Below are 12977 nucleotides of genomic sequence, written 5' to 3' on the forward strand. Positions count from 1 at the left end.
TGCAATGGGTTTATGGGGATATAACCCCATACCTGTAGTAATCCCAGGAGCATCTGTATCTCATATGTAGGCCTGGACCTTTTACATCAGAATCTTTGGGAATACTTGTTAAAAGGCAAACTTCTGGGCCTATATTCAGACCCTGAATCAGATTCTTTTAAAAAATATATATTTCAATTGACTTATAGTGATTATGCATACTTATGGGGTATAGTGTAACATTTCAATGCATATCGATAACATGTAATGATCAGATCTGTGTAATAGACTATCTATCTCCTGAATCAGAAATGTAAGGATAGAGCCTGAGAATCAGCATTTAAAACACCACCCTCCAGGAGCCTTTCTGGACCCCTTCCCAGTTCCTCCACCCCCACCATGGCTTGGAGAGCACTGATCTCTGTGGGAGGACCTCCCAGTTACTTGGCTTTGTGCACTTCCTTTGCAGGAAAACGGAAACCTGGGGGTGAAGGGGCAATGGATGAGTTTCCACGCATCCAAATCCCGTAGGCTTAGAAGAGCTGGAGCTCTTTAAGGAACATAAAGGCTAAACTTGAATTGTACTTAAGTGGAGAGACAGAAAGAGGTACTTCCCAGTCTGATTGTTCTTTTCCAGATGGATAGGTCTTTCACCCTGGAATCCTCCTGTCACCAGTGATATTTCACCACCTGTTTCTCTCAGCCTAAGTGTCTCAGGCTGGACCTCCCCAGGGATGTGGTGCCAGGACTAAAAGGGCAAAGCCAGGAGGAAAAACTAGGGGCAAATGGAAAAATGGGAAAGCTTCCCAGAGTTAACTAAAAGGGATCACTGCAACTTTCTTTCCTGGGTTTAATATATACTTACTTGAATTTTGTAGACTTCACTTTTTTCAATCAAACAGAGATGTTTTGAGGTTGCTACAATCTGCTCCTAAACAAGATTATATAGGTAATGAACCACTGCCTAATTTTCCTAATCCTATCTATCTATCCACTGAACTTCACTTGAATGGAAGAGCAAGGCCTCTTAACTTTCATGTGCACACAGATTGCCTGGGGATCTTATTAATATGCAGATGCAGGCTCTGTGGTAGGAAGTGGATCTCTCAGGTGATCCCCAGGCTGTGGACCAATTTTGAATAGTGAGGCATTTACACCTTTTGGATTATGAGGCATTGGAGGGAGTGAATGGACATGTTATTGTGAGGCAAGTGTTTGAGACTTGTCAACTTTTTCTTGTGAAACCTGAATTAGCAGAATTACTGAATCCTAAAAGAAAGATTGAAGCTAAAAAAAAAGAAAGAAAGAAAAAAGTGGTACTCTATATGAGTACTATTCAGATGCTAAATGCGTATATTCAGCAGGATTGGCCCAAAATTAATTTTTAATTGGCTTTGGAATGCATTATGTAATTTTTTGGCAAGAACACATACCTTCCTAATTATGTTTTGTTTAAGATAATGTTGAAATCAGCTTGCACCCCCTTGAGCGCACACACTAATTGACGGTAGGGCAACTGACCTGGAAATGTATTCCAGAGCCGAGGGCAACCTACTGGCCTGAGATTCTAACTGTTCCCACGGACGGGCCATGAAATAAATACTCCACATCTGGTCAGATGTAGGAGTTAATTGTTAATTATTTAAAATTTTGCCCTTCATCGATATTATAAACTCTCTGTACCCAGAGTTGTTGAGAGTGTTCATAATGCTCATTTCAAACAAAAGTTTAATTTCAAGTAATAACATTCTTGGAGGCCCAAAGCAGCCCTTCTTCACTCAATAGATAAAACCCCAAATTCTACAAAGTACAGGGACCTGGTGACTAGCTACATTTTTAAAAAAGTCCTGATTGAGATATAGTTCATTCCATAAAAAACAACCACTTTTTTGGAATTCAATTTGAAGTGTACAACTAAATTATTTTTAGATATTCAGAGTTATACAACTATTACCACAATCGAAGCTTAGAACATTTTCATTACCCCATGAAGAAACCTGTGCCCAGTAGCAGTTACTCTTCATTCTTTCCTAATCTGAGTCCTAAGGCAATTCTATTCTACATTCTCTTTCTCCACACTGTCTATTGAGATTTACCAATATGTGGTATTTTGTGACTTGTTTATTTCACTTTGCATAATATTTTCAAAGCTCTTCCATGCTGGGCACATATCAGTGTTTTATTCCTTTTAAATTGTCAATAATATTTCATGATGGATGTTCCATGCTTTAGGAATAATGCTGCTATAAATGTTTGTACATAATATTTGTGTGGACAGGATATTTTTTTTTTCTCCTGGGTAAGTGCTAATTGTAGAGTTGCTAGGTCAGATGATAACTTTCACATTCCAGGAACTGTCAGGCTGAAATGTCTGCATCATTCTTCATTCTGACCTGTGATGTTTGAATATTCTAATTATTTTTTAAAACATTTGTTTTTTTTAGTATTACATGACAGTAGAATGAATGCATTTTGACATATTATACATACATGGAGTCTAACTTCCCATTCTCGTGCTTGTACATGATGTGGAGTTATGCTGGTCGTGTGTTCATATGCAAACATAGAAAAGTTATGTCTGATTCATTTTACTGTCTTTTGTATTCCTATCCTCCTTCCCTTCCCACCATCCCCCTTTGTCTAATCCAATGCGAATTTCTTAACTAACATTTGCTATTGTTTGAGTACAACAATTCTAATGGGCTTAAAGTGATAAGGAGTTGTGATTTCCATTGGCATTTCTCCAGTGACTTCTGATATGGAGTATCTTTCTACCTGCTTATCCACTGGTGTATCTTTTATGGAGAAATGCCTATTCAAGCTCTGATTTTTTAAAATTTATAAATTGTGGTGCTGGGGTTTGAACCCAGGGCCTTGTGCATGTGAGACAAGCACTCTACCAACTGAGCTATATCCCAGCCCCCTGCATTCATTTTTAAATTGGGTTGTCTTTTTATTACTGAGTCAAAATAATACTTTCTGTATCCTAAATATTGATTCTTCATTAGATACATGAGTTGCAAATATATATTCCCATTCTGTGGGTTAACTTTTCACTTTCTTGATACTGAATCCAACACAAAGTTTTAAATTTTGATAGAGTTCAGTTTATTTTTCTTTGGTTGCTTGAGATTTTGGTGTCCTACCTAGGAAACCGTTGCCTAACTGAAGTTATGAGGATTTACCCCAGTGTTTTCTTGTAAAAATTTTATAGTTTTAGCTTTTCAGTTTAGGTTAGATAATTTTTGGTTAAGTTTTGTATGGTAAGAAGTAGGGGTCTACCTAAAGCTCTGGAAATAATGTCAAGAGTTACTAAATTGAATGGTCAAATTAAAAATCTCTGCAAAGCAAAGGAAACAAGAATGTGAAGACAGAACCTACAAAATAGGAGAAAAATCTTTGCTAGATACTCTTCTGATGGAGGATCAATATCTAGAATATATAAAGAACTCAAAAATTTTAACACCATAAATACAAATGACCCAATTCATAAATGGACAAATGAGTTAAACAGACACTTCTCAAAAGAAGAAATACAAATGACTAAAATACACGAAAAAATGTTCAACATCATTAGCAACTAGGGAAATGCAAATCAAAACAACACTGGGATTTCATCTCACACCTGTCAGAATGGCAGCCATCAAGAATACAAACAATAGTAAATGCTGGAGAGGATGTGGAGAAAAAGGAACAATTTTACACTGTTGGTGGGGTTTTAAACTAGTATAGCCACTATGGAAATAAATGTGGTGTTTCCTCAAAAGTCTGACCCAGCTATACTCCTCCTTGGTATTTATGCTAAGGAATTAAAGTCATCATACTATAGAAAGTCATCGAACTATACCCATGTTTATAGAAGCACAATTCATAATAGCTGAACTATGGAACCAGCCTAGGTGTCTGTCAATGGATGAATAATAAAGAAAATGTGTTCTGTGTACACAATGGAGTTTTTCCAGCCATAAAGAAAAATAAAATTATGTCATTTGCAGAAAAAAGGATAGAACTAGAGGCCATTATGTTAAGTAAAACAAGTCAAACTCAGAAGATCAAGGTAATATGTGTTTTTCTCATATGCAGAAGCTAGAGAGGAAAAATAAAAAGAAAGGTGAGGGGAAATCTCATAAAAATCAAAAGAAGATTTGTAGAATAAAGGAAAGGAAATGGGGAAGGAAAAGGGAAAGTACTGGGGAGTGATATTGACCAAATTATATTTCTATATTGTGCATATATAATGCCAAATCCCACCCTATGTACAACTATAATGCACCAATAAAAATGTAGAAAAAAGAAGTAGGGGTCTAGTTTTTACTTTTTTGCATTTGCATATTGACTTGTCCTAATATCATTTGTTGAAGGCTATTCTGTACCCATTGAATGGTCTATGTACCATTATTGAAAATCAGTTGATAAATGTCAATGAATTTTATTTCCTGAAATTTTATTCCATCGTAGATGTGTGTATCCTCATAATAATTCCACAATGTCTCACTTTCTGTAGCTTTGTGCAGGTTGAATGTTCCTTATCAGAAATGCTTCAGATCAGAGTGTTTTGAATTTGGGATTTTTTAAAATTATGAAATATTAGCATAAACAGACTGAAATATCTTGGGGATAGGACCCAAGTCTAAATGTAAAATGCATGTTTCATATATACTTTAGATGCAAAGTTTGAAGTTAGTTTTAGATAATCTCTTTTATAATTTTGTTCATGAAACAAAATCTCTATACACCGAACCATTAGAAAGTTAAGCTGTCACCGTGTCAGCCGTCCATGCATGACTGTGGTCATCTGGCCTCACCCTCATTCCTGACTCTGGATTCACATGTTGCCAGTAAACAATCATTTTTAACACTAATTCACACATAAGTGCTTAATAGTAAAAATACAACATGCCCTTAACTGTGTTCAGCATGAGCAGCACATAGCATCCCTGGAATACCTGAACCTACCACAACAGCAACAAGCAGCAGGGTTCAGTCTCCACCTGCAATGCTGTGTTCTGACCAAAAGGTTGCTCTACACTGTATTTTATTTTTTAGGTTAGTAACAGAAACAGGGGAGGTAGCAGGAAGTGAGTCCTCTAGAGAAGAGAAGAAATTCTGCTAGATGGCAATTTGAAATGTGTTTTCCAGAATCATCTGATTTTAACAATGGTATTTGTTTTAGAAGTCATACACACACACACACACACACACATACACAGATACATACACACACAGATATATATATATATATATATATAATTGTTTTAAACAGGGTCTCTCTGTGGTGCTTAGGCTAGTCTCCAATTCATGGGCTCCAGTGATCCTCCCATCTCAGCCTTCTGAGTAGCTGGGGCTTCTAGGCACATACCACCATGCCCAACTTCCCTTGATTTTATAAACTGAAAAAATGTCCTGTTTGTTTATGAATGCATTTTGCTGTAGTCCTTAAATATGTCCATCACACACTTTCACCACGTTGAGTATAGGTACTTTTTCTGTAGTGTTAACAATGTCATCTTCATTATCACTGGCATCATGATTGGCTCCATTCAGAACCAATAAATTATATATATATAAATTTAAAAAAAGGATTGTGGATGTGGTTCAGTGGTTAAGTGCCCCTGGGTTCAATCCTAACACAAAGAAAAGAAAACCTTCCACACCTACATCTCTATTCATTGTTGCTAGTATGCCATTCAAGAAAGCATTCTCTTTGTTGATCCAAGGATACACTGGTCACACTGCTAAATTAATAAAGTCACATTGGTGTGGAGGTATATGGCCTCAACATTATTTCTGATAAGGGTTTCTGCTGGAAAATGAGCAGAATGGTCACCAGGGGATAACACAATGTCATATTCATTATCCATATCCTGCAGTAAGAACTGATCAACTGGTACAAAATGTGAAACCAGTTGGAAAAGATGTCCCTGGTGATCTGTATCTCTGTTAAATATCAGGCTGATTAGATATTCTTTTAAGATAGGGGGAAGACAAGATTTTATCTGTCACAGCAAGTTTATCTTTATATACCTGTCACATTAGCATATCTCAGAAGAGGTATTCTGTCTTGGACACCCTTTATTCTTATAGGGACTGTCCTATCTTTCTGTATCTTTCTGGGGCAATAATGCCAAAATAGTGATGTTTCTTCAGAATTATGGACTTGTTTTGGCATTAGGTTCTTCCCAGCAATGGCCTTGGCCAATTCATCAAAGAATTTCTCTGCTGGTTCATGACCAGTAGATGCTTTGTCATTACAAATATTTAAAAATGCAATGCTGCATCTTTTCTTAAGTTTCTGCAAGAGTCTGTTGAATATTCACAGTTCCCTTCAACTTACAGTTCATTGTGGTAGATTGTTGCTTGCTTCTTTAGCAGCATACCCTTAAGTAGCATGCTTTACTTTGATGCTGGCAGAATTTCCCTTTCACTACAAGTCTGATATCTTTGTTTTTAGATTTATGCAAAGTGTTTCTATTTTTTATTAATTTCTGTGGACATCATGGGATTTTGACTGTGTTTCTCCAGGTAACACATGATGGCCATTCCAACAGTATCCTCTTCTGTCAGGTATTTCACACACCACTGTCTAGTGTCATTGGTACATCCATCCTGCACATTTGCCATTTGATAATATTTTGTGGGTGGGCTTGCATGGAATCTGGGTTTGCACAGAAAATATCTATGGCAATTGTGCAAGGTCTAGGAGGGTCTTTTTCCCCCCAGGAATGCTGAATAAAGTATATGTTGAGCAATTGCATTTTGACTGCAGTTTTTTCACATGGGGTCAGGTATGGAGTTTTCCATTTGTGGGTTCATGGTGGAAAGTTTCAAAATTTGGAGCATTTCAGATTTTAAAGTTAGAGATGATCAACCTGTAGTGATTTTGAAATTATAAAATGTGAGTCCTCCCATGTACTTCTTCAAGATTGTTTAGGCTATTCTGGGTCTCTCATTTATATATCACTTTTAGGATCAGTTCATTCATTTCTGCAACAAAAACAAGTTGGGCTTTTGATAGAGATGGGGTTCAACTTGAATATCAGTTTGGGGAGTATTGTCAGTAGAATAACTTAAGACTTCTGATCCATGAACATGGGATATCTTTTTCACTTACTGAGATATTTCTGAATATCTTTCAACAATATGTTGTAGTACATTGCCTTTTAAAACACACCATAAGACTCAAATTAATTGGGTCTATTAGGTGCAAAGACTCCACAGGCATGGCAGCTAATTTTCACATCTAAATTATATTCTTGACTAAAATCTGATCACCATTGAGCTTTTTACATGAAGCAACACTATTTTGGCATTTCACAAGACAACCTCTACAAAATTACTTTTTGACATTTTCATTTGTAACAATTAACACTTAGCTGATATCAAGCATTGTATACATATGAACTCATTTAACCTTCCCAGAAACCTAATGTGGAAGATATTCTCTAATCCCTACTGTAGAGGTGAGACACAGAGCTTGCCCAACATTCTATAACTAGTTATTTGTACACTGGGACCTGAGCCAGGCAGCCTCCCTCTCCAGTATGTATACTGAACCACTGTTTAGCAGTGTGTGTAAGTTGTGCACTTATAAAAAGCTAAAAAGGTTATACATGAAAAGAAACAGTTACAGTGACAAATAACTCTCCCTTTGTCCCTTAGCCACCATGTTGGCTTCCTTGGTGTTTTTTTTTTTCTTATTTTTTTTCTGTGGCTTTAAGGATGCCACAGAGAACTCGGTGTGTGGCTTTCCCAGTGTGACATTAAAGCCTTTTACTATTCCATACAAGTTTCTTTTTTTGGAGGATCTATGGAAGTTTTTCATACTAATTTTTGGTACCAGAAAGAATGTTGTATTTCTTTAACATTTCATTTTTTTTCTTTACTTTATAGACATCTTGGATCTTGTATCAATACGTGTTTCCCCCTTTTGTGGGCCACTTAAAATCTTAGAGCAAATTTTGCAGCCACTTCCCATAGTTATTTAGCCTTTAACCCTGCGTTTATCAGTGTTTTACCTTTACCCCATTTTTACCCTTGCCTGGCTTATTTATGAAATTGCTTGAGATGCTTTGGAAGTGGGAGAGGAACAGGGAATTAATTACTAAATAATTAAATGGTAAGAGAGTTTCAAGTGGGAGTAGAACAAGGAAGATGAAATTTCAGCTCAATTTGGGTGACTCTGGAGGCTTTCATAGTGATTTGTCAGTAAAAGGAAGAGTTCATAAATTAGAGCAGTGCGATATCAATCCAGTCGTGGGAATAGCCTTCTGTAATTAGTTAAAACTCTTCAAAAGACAAAACGATTATTTGATCTTTCAATTTTACTTCATGATGTATTCTACCAGTAACATAACAACTTGAGAGTGTGTGGGGTCTCTATCTCTAAACACTTCATATAATTTCACCTTATAGACTTCAGTTACCATCTTTGTGATTTTTAGTTGGTGGGTTAGCTCATTTAAGTATGCTAAAGTTAAAATAATATCTTTGGCTATTACCTTCTGTTTAAAATAAGCTTCATGAAGTAAAATTTTCATGCAATAAAATTCAGTTTTTAGAAGTATAAATGTCAGTGAGCTTTGATAGATGTTTATACAATCATAAAACTACCTCTGAAATCATCCCTCCAAAATTTCCCTCTGTGCCTTTATGGTCAGTCCCATCCCCTTACCTTGACCCTGGCAAGCAGAGCTATGATTTATGTCCTACAGATTGGCCTTTTCTGGAACTTCATACAAATGTAATCATAGAGCACACAGTCTTTTGTGTCTAACTTCTTTAACTTAGCATAATGCTTTTGAGATTTATTCATATTGCTGATTATATCAGCGGTTCACTCTTTTTTATTGCTGAGGAGAATTATTCTGCATGCATATGTCACAGTGTATTTATCCATTCACCAGCAGATGGACATTTGAGTTGCTTCTACTTTGAGATTTTGTGAACAAAGTTACCACGAATATTCAAGTAGAGGAATGAGATCGTTAGGTTAAAAAGACACTATATTAAACTCCACAGGAATGGCAGGTAATGTTCAAAGTTCATTGCCAAATTTGGATGCAATCATTAAGAATAGAAGTTATTATTTTTATACACAATTGATTATAGCCTAAGATGATCTGATATCCATTCACACTACACTGAGGAAGAAGGGACACACTGCCCTGAGTGTGTTACTGGAGACTTTCTTTCCTTTAATGCCATCTGTTTCTGTTTGCATCCAGTATATGGACTCCCAGGGACTCATTTGAGAAGGATTAGAAGAGATGACCCCAAGGTCCATTGCAATCCAGTCTTAGCCATTCTGTCAACTACTGGAGTTTAGCCTGAAGAGCAGAAAGCATGGAGGGAGGGAACATCAGTGTCACTTCTAGGTTACATTGTATAATATGAAAGTTCTCTTCGGAGGATTGTCCCATTTGATCCTCAAAGCAATTTATCAAGTGATCTGGTAGAATGCATTGTATGTTCACAGAGCCATTGGGCCACCAGCAACGACTTTATTTGAGATGAATTATTCAGCTCTGAGTTTAAACCTGTAGCCATCTGGAGCCTGTGTTGTGGCAGTCCTCACCCTAGCCAAGCCCTCTTGGCATCACAAAGCTGAGTGTCACCCTCAGGCTCAGTGCATCTCCACGTCAATCTCAGACCTGAACCTCCAAAGTGAGGATGAGGTTGAGAGGTGTCTGTGGTACACAATGTTTGGAAACAAAAGATGGGTTTTGTTTTTGTTTTCCTCTGGGTGAAAACGTCTCTCTTCAGTGCTTGTAGAATTATTGACCCTGTATTACAGATGATGTAACCAATACTCAAAGAAGTTAGAAAGTGGCTCAAGGTCATTTTATAAGAAAATGGAATGTCTTGGGTTACTTAAACTCTCCTTTATGAAATTTGAGTGGAATGCAAAAAAATAAAAACCCACAAAATTTAGGACCTGTGTGACCTCTCCTTTTGATACAAAGGAAATGGGGGAATGTGTGGGGTATTCGTATTTGAAGAAGGGTCCTTAGGTAGAGAAAAAAGGGTCAGAAAGTAGATGGATGAATGAAAGAAGGAGCTGGAGAAGGCTCCAGGCCAGGGACAGGCAGAGAAGTGAGGCTGAAAGGGCTAACAGCAAGGGGTCCAAGGTCCTGGAAAAGCTGGTCTCCAAGAAAATGTGTGGCTTCATCCTCACAGTGCCCACACAGCTCCTGGACTAGACCCAACCCTTCCTCCAGGCACCAGAGATGGGTCATCTCCACAAAGCTAAGCGATCTATCAGAAGGTGCCAAACCCCTGCAATTTCTTTTACAGAGGGCAAAAACATTTCACCTACAATTAGAAATATAAATCCTGATTGAAGGAGAAGAGACACTTACTTTGATAGCTAATTAGAACGAGGCCCAGCAAGGTAGGTACTACATTTATGCTCTCCATCGTCCTGAGCAGGAGATTTACTTAGCTCTATTTTGTACATGAAAAAAAAAAATAATGAAACTGAGACATTAAGAAATCGTGTACTTTCAATGTGAATATGCCTTTTATGGACTGTAAATAAACTCTGTATCCAGAGGTATTTTTGTCATACATAATTATATATACTTTTTCTTGAAATGATTATTAAAAAATTTTATAAACAGGTTTCTTAATAAAGCAACATGTTTTCAGAAGATCCATTGATTGAAGCTTCACTAGTTTATACCTAAGTCAATTATAGTAACATAATTCTTGGAATCATGAATACCTAGCATTGCTGCGGTCATTCTTAAATTGAAGAGGTATTTATGTAGAAGTACAAATTTACTCAGTGCTGGAACTCAAACTTTTAAAGGAGTATTTACGTGTTTCTCTTTCATATATGTGTCCTGAGCATTTTTTTTTTTTTTAAAGAAAGGTGAAGACAAGTGTCTCTTTGTTATCCCACACAGGTCCATACGGTTCTTGAGCTATCAAATGCTGCCTCACTTCTTTTTTGAACTACAAGTTTTCAAAATATATGCTTCTGGTTGTTTTCAATTCTACTTCTGATGGACTTTCATGTTCTTTATTTTCAGAGTTTCTTGTGATAAGATAAATATTCAGTTCTCCAAATATTTCAGGTTTTGTTCTGAGGAACAATTGAGAATTTGTGTTTTAGATTTAAGCAGCTTAAATGTGCTGAAGTTTTCACCACATTCACCTCCACTGGCAATTATTTAGGAACCACAGTCTGCTAAAGTCCATATTCTGGAAACAGGCTTGCAATCAATAATTTAAGGTCTCACGGGTATACTGACTCCATAGAGCACAGATTGACCTTGAGATAAAGATTTTTCTTTGCCAGTTTGCATCAGGAAAGCCCCTCCTACAGCCTGGGATCTTCCTTGAATACTACAGAGCTGAAATCTGTCACCAGAATTGGAAACCTCACCGTCCTATTGCCAAACTGGGTGCCTCTGCCAGAAGGTTTGGCCACAGTTCATCGTTAGCAGGCACCTAGCTTCTGGTGTAGCCAAAAGCTTAGGAGGAGTGATAAGTATCTAACCTTGTTGGGCCTATCCAAAAAGCAGCATGTGAACTTTCTGGCAAGTTCTATTGGTGTCAGATGAGGGCAGACCTTTTGGGAAGCAAGTGAGTTCTACCCACGGTCTGTGAGGCAGAGCTGCCCAGCCACGGGCCCTGAGTGGTGCTCACTTAAAATTCTGGAGTTTTATTAGGTTAGAATCAGATTCTCCAGCAAAAGGGTGAGACTGCAAGATGTGGAAACCACAATGGGATGTCTGTGAGAAAGGTAGGAAACATCCCAGGGATACGGGGAAGCTGGGATTTTATCAAAGGTATCAATTCTGGTGATTTGTCCAACAGACTCCCAGGACAGATTGGTTTTGAAAGTAATAGCATTTGTATAGAAAAGGTGTTCAGTGGCTTTTTGAGGTCAAGAGACAAACGCTTCGAAGGGCAGCATTTCCCAAGGACCATGCTCAGCTGGTAGGGATAGCTGGGTCTGGTTTCCGGCTACCTCTATTACACCAGGACCCAGGCTGCATGGTGCATTCTCTGCCTGCAGAGTCCCCCAGATCAGAGATTTTGAATAAGGCCGTAAAGGGTGGATAGATAACCAACACTGATGACTGGTGTTTAAGATGAAGTTTTAGATAAAGAAAAAATATGGAAGGCAGAGGTTAAAATGGGAATCCATATTCTGTACGTCACCCTATATGTATTAGAATTTGATTTTTCTTCTTTGGAGATTTTACAATGCTGAAAATATTTTTAATGGCTAGACTCAATAAATGATAAAGTGGTTGTCTTAGCTTAAAAAAAGGCTTATGAAGAGAGGTAATTATTTGGGGCTTGATTTCAATTTAGAAATAGGCATTTTAATTTATTTAATTATTTATTTATTTATTGGTTGCTCAAAACATTACAATGATCTTGACATATCGCATTTCATACATTTGGTTCAAGTGGGTTATGAATTCTTATTTTTACCACGTGTACAGATTGCAGGATCACAATGGTTATACATCCATGTTTATACATACTTCCATACTAGTGTCTGCTGTATTCTGCTGCCTTTCCTATTCTCTTCCTATCCCCCCTCCCCTCCCCTCCCCTCCCATCTTCTCTCTCTACCCCCTCTACTGTAATTCAAGAAATAGGCATTTTAATTGACAGTAAGTTAGCTGTTTTGTGTTGCTCTAACAAAATGCCTGGGTAAAGAAGTTTACTTGGCTCATGAAGCTGGTGGCTTAAAGGGTCCAAACAGAATGGCTCTGGCCTCCTTGATGAGGCCAGAAAGAGAATTGGCTATGTGCACAGGGATCAAAGCTTGGGGTGGCCCTGCTGTATACGGATTGGCTTTCAGTTGAACTCTTCTAGTTACCAAGACCTGACCCACTCCCGGGGACAGATTGATCAACTCACGAGGGTGGCGCCCTGATGACCTAATTACTTCTTACTTCCAACTAGGACCTTCCTCTTTACCACCTCAATGCTGACCCTCTGGGGAGCAAGCTTCCAGAACATGAACTTTTTTT

This window comes from Marmota marmota, unplaced genomic scaffold (assembly GCF_001458135.2).
Source record: "Marmota marmota marmota unplaced genomic scaffold, marMar, whole genome shotgun sequence".
NCBI lineage: Eukaryota > Metazoa > Chordata > Mammalia > Rodentia > Sciuridae > Marmota > Marmota marmota.